Source organism: Rousettus aegyptiacus, unplaced genomic scaffold (assembly GCF_014176215.1).
Source record: "Rousettus aegyptiacus isolate mRouAeg1 unplaced genomic scaffold, mRouAeg1.p scaffold_m13_p_14, whole genome shotgun sequence".
NCBI lineage: Eukaryota > Metazoa > Chordata > Mammalia > Chiroptera > Pteropodidae > Rousettus > Rousettus aegyptiacus.
Genome location: NW_023416289.1, coordinates 61,241,973 through 61,245,036, shown reverse-complemented (window position 1 = coordinate 61,245,036; position 3,064 = coordinate 61,241,973). Strand labels below are relative to the sequence as shown.

Sequence of the window (3,064 nt, the reverse complement as noted above, 5' to 3'; positions counted from 1 at the left end):
GACACTGCTGGACCACCCAAGTGGGCCCAGAGGAAACATAGGGTCCTTCCCAGGGGAGAGCAAGAGCGTCAGGATCAGAGGGGATGTGAGGATGGGAGCAGAGCCTGGAGCGATGTGGGTATGAGAGACAGGGAAGGCGGGGGAGGCTTCTCCCCCAGAACCTCCATCGGGAGCTCGGTTCTGCTGACTCGCAAAGACCTCCGACCCCCAGCACTATAAGAGAACAAATCTGTGTTGCTTTACGTCAGGACTTTTGAAGTAATTTGTCACGGCAGCAGCAGGGAACTAACGCGATGCCTGGTCAGTCCATTTCAATCTACGGCAAGACCTGGTTCCTCCTGTTTTGTTTTTACATTTTATTTGTTGCTGAAACGGTGCCAGCCAGTGCCTTTCTGGGTCTCGGGCGCTGGTCCAGCTGGTAATTTTCTCTTCCAGTGAGAGGTAGTTAAAGATGCTGCTGAGAGAGAGTGTGTTTCCCATTTTTCATTAGCTGCAGCTAAAAGAATATTTTCAGGAAGAGGGGAGATTTTCATCCTGAATTGAATTTAGAAGCCTCCTCATACCAATGAAAGCAGACGATTGAACAGTGGGATTTTGTTTCCTTTTTGTTCTAAAGTGCTGCTCAGATGGACAATTTTGTGCATATTACAAGACCTCTAATGTGGCTGCTGTGGTTTCAGATCGTCTCTGTGAAAGTGTGACAGTTACAAAGATATGCCCAAGGGTTAGAGTTACAGTGACAAACCATAACATGGCAGGCAGGAGACCAGCCTGGAGGAGGTGCCATTTATGGTGGAGAGACCCCATGAAAACCACAGAGCGTCCCTAAGGAGGACGTTTGTGTAATTCTGTGTCTCTGGAGCCTCGCAAAGGCCAGTTGTCACTGACCCAGGCCAGACTAAGTCCCCGGGTTTCAAGCAGACAAAATTAAATAAAAGCAGTTTTCAGGGGCACAGAGACAAGACCGAGAAACAAGTTCTTATCAGGTTTTCAATGCTGACCTAGGGCAAAGTCTACTTAGAGGACACTGGTCTGAGAAGAAACCTCCATTTCTCAGCCCTGAAATTGTCTCGATGATGGTGGTTTCCCGGGTCTGGATCCATTCTCTTCCTATGGACTCTTCCCCTCACTAGAGGTATCTCGCTGTTGTTTTAGCTTGTGTTGCCATGGTTACAAGCCAGGCTGAGGTTTTTCCCTGGAAGATGCAGGTGAAATCCAAATTCCCGATTCAGATCGCTGGCCCCTGGCCCTGGGCGATCCGTTCGGTTGTCTAGTGAGGACAGTCACTTTCCCTATCAAACACGTTTCCAGCAGTTTCTCCCAGTCTGTGGCTCGTCCGTCGGCATTATCTATGGCCCCTTTCATCCCACAACTGTTTTCAGTTCTTAAAGATTTGTATTTGTTATCACACAGACGTTTGGAATTCTTAAGGATTAAGACTCTTAATCGCTCTGCACCCGTTTGATTGTCCCTCGGGGTGATCCTGGCCCTCTGCTGTGACAATGCTGCCCTGTCCTGTGGTGTGCCTGTCACTTCCCCACAGTGGCACTTTGCAGTTCAGCGTATGAGAGGCAGTTCCAAAACGATGCCAGTTTTACAAAAACTTTAAAAATAGAATTGCTTGGAAACCCTGAGGGCATGCCCCTGATCAAGGCTGGTGCGTTTCTAAAAGCCTGCCCGCACTTGACATTTTTACACTTTTGCATTTAGGTGGTCTTATAAACCATGTGTGGCTTGCCAGTCTGGTACCGATCTCTTACGTGGGTTGTATTCTTGTATTCATTTATCTCCCAGTCAATGGTTTGAGTTTTGACTCCCCCCCACCCCCCAATGTATGAGTTGTTAACGTGTGCAAAGTGTGGATTTTTCCTTTAGGTTTTGGGTGTTTTGGTTTTAGTAACATAAGGCCATCCCTAAAGATCTTAAGAACAGTAGCCTCCAGAGGCCTTTTGCCTCATAATGTTCTCCATGGACTTTTCGGGGTTGCATTCATTTATCCTTGTAAATGCAGAATTCCGGTTGAAATGTCCATGACCTAAGACATCCTGACGGGAAAATCCGGTCTAACAAAGGTCGCCCGCAGCATCAAAGCAGGGACCTGAGACCTGGGGGCTAGCTTGAGGCTTGCTCTTTGAGCCATTCAAAACATCCTTTTCTCAAATCTCACCGCGGAGCCTTTGAAAGAGATTTTTGGAAACTTAGGCCAGGCTGCGGCCGGGCGGAGTGTGAGGGTCAAGGGTCGGGGTTCCTACAGCCCGCGGTGGGGTCCCAGGCTCCCCGCGTGGAGAAAGCACGGAACCAACCCTCTGCAATCACAGCAAACAGGCCGCGCGGGGGCGGGGCCCGGGGCGGAGTCGAGGCGGGGCGAGGGCGGAGTCGGAGCGGGACGGGGGCGGAGTCGAGGCGGGACGAGGGCGGAGTCGGGGCGAGGGCGGAAGCGGGTGGCGATGAGTCAGCTGCCCTGCGCTGCCTCCTGTCCCCGTCCTCTCCCACATGGTCTAGCGGTTAGGATTCCTGGTTTTCACCCAGGCGGCCCGGGTTCGACTCCCGGTGTGGGAAGGCTCAACCTTTTAGGATCCCCGAGTTAAATTTAGATTCCTGGCAGGACCACCCCACGTCGCCGGTGTTTCCCTCCGTGAGCGTCCCCGCCGGTGTTTCCGGCAGGAACACTGTTTTCGCCGCGTCACGGAGCGTGCGGGAGTCGAGCGCGCCCGCGGGACTCCCACGCTGTGACGTCACCGCCGCGCGGCGTCTGTTGGGGCCCCGGCCCCGGGGGTCGGGACGGGAGCGGGGACCGGAGAGGGGTCGGGCCGAGGCGACCCCGGGGGTGGGTGGCCCTGTGTCGCGGGCGCCGCGTCTGGAACATTCCGCACGCGCCGCGCGGCCTGTCGCAGCGGGTCCCCTGGGCCCGCGGCGCGGGTCGGGACACGACGCCGACCCCCTTGTCACTCGGGGGTGCTCGTCGTCAGTGCGCGTGCTCAGAGCCCCGTCCCGCCCTGTCCCGGCCCGGCGGGCGCACGGCAGGCGGGGCGGCCCGGGCGCGGCGGGTCCGGACGGGCGACCG

At 55.1% G+C, this 3,064-nt stretch overlaps 1 non-coding gene across 1 annotated transcript; it reads left to right on the top strand.

Annotated features, from left to right (window-relative positions):
• The first annotated feature begins 2,487 nt into the window (after positions 1-2,487).
• TRNAE-UUC lies at positions 2,488-2,559 on the top strand. Its single transcript has one exon. It is a non-coding gene; the product is annotated as a tRNA-Glu (tRNA).
• The last annotated feature ends 505 nt before the right edge of the window (positions 2,560-3,064 follow it).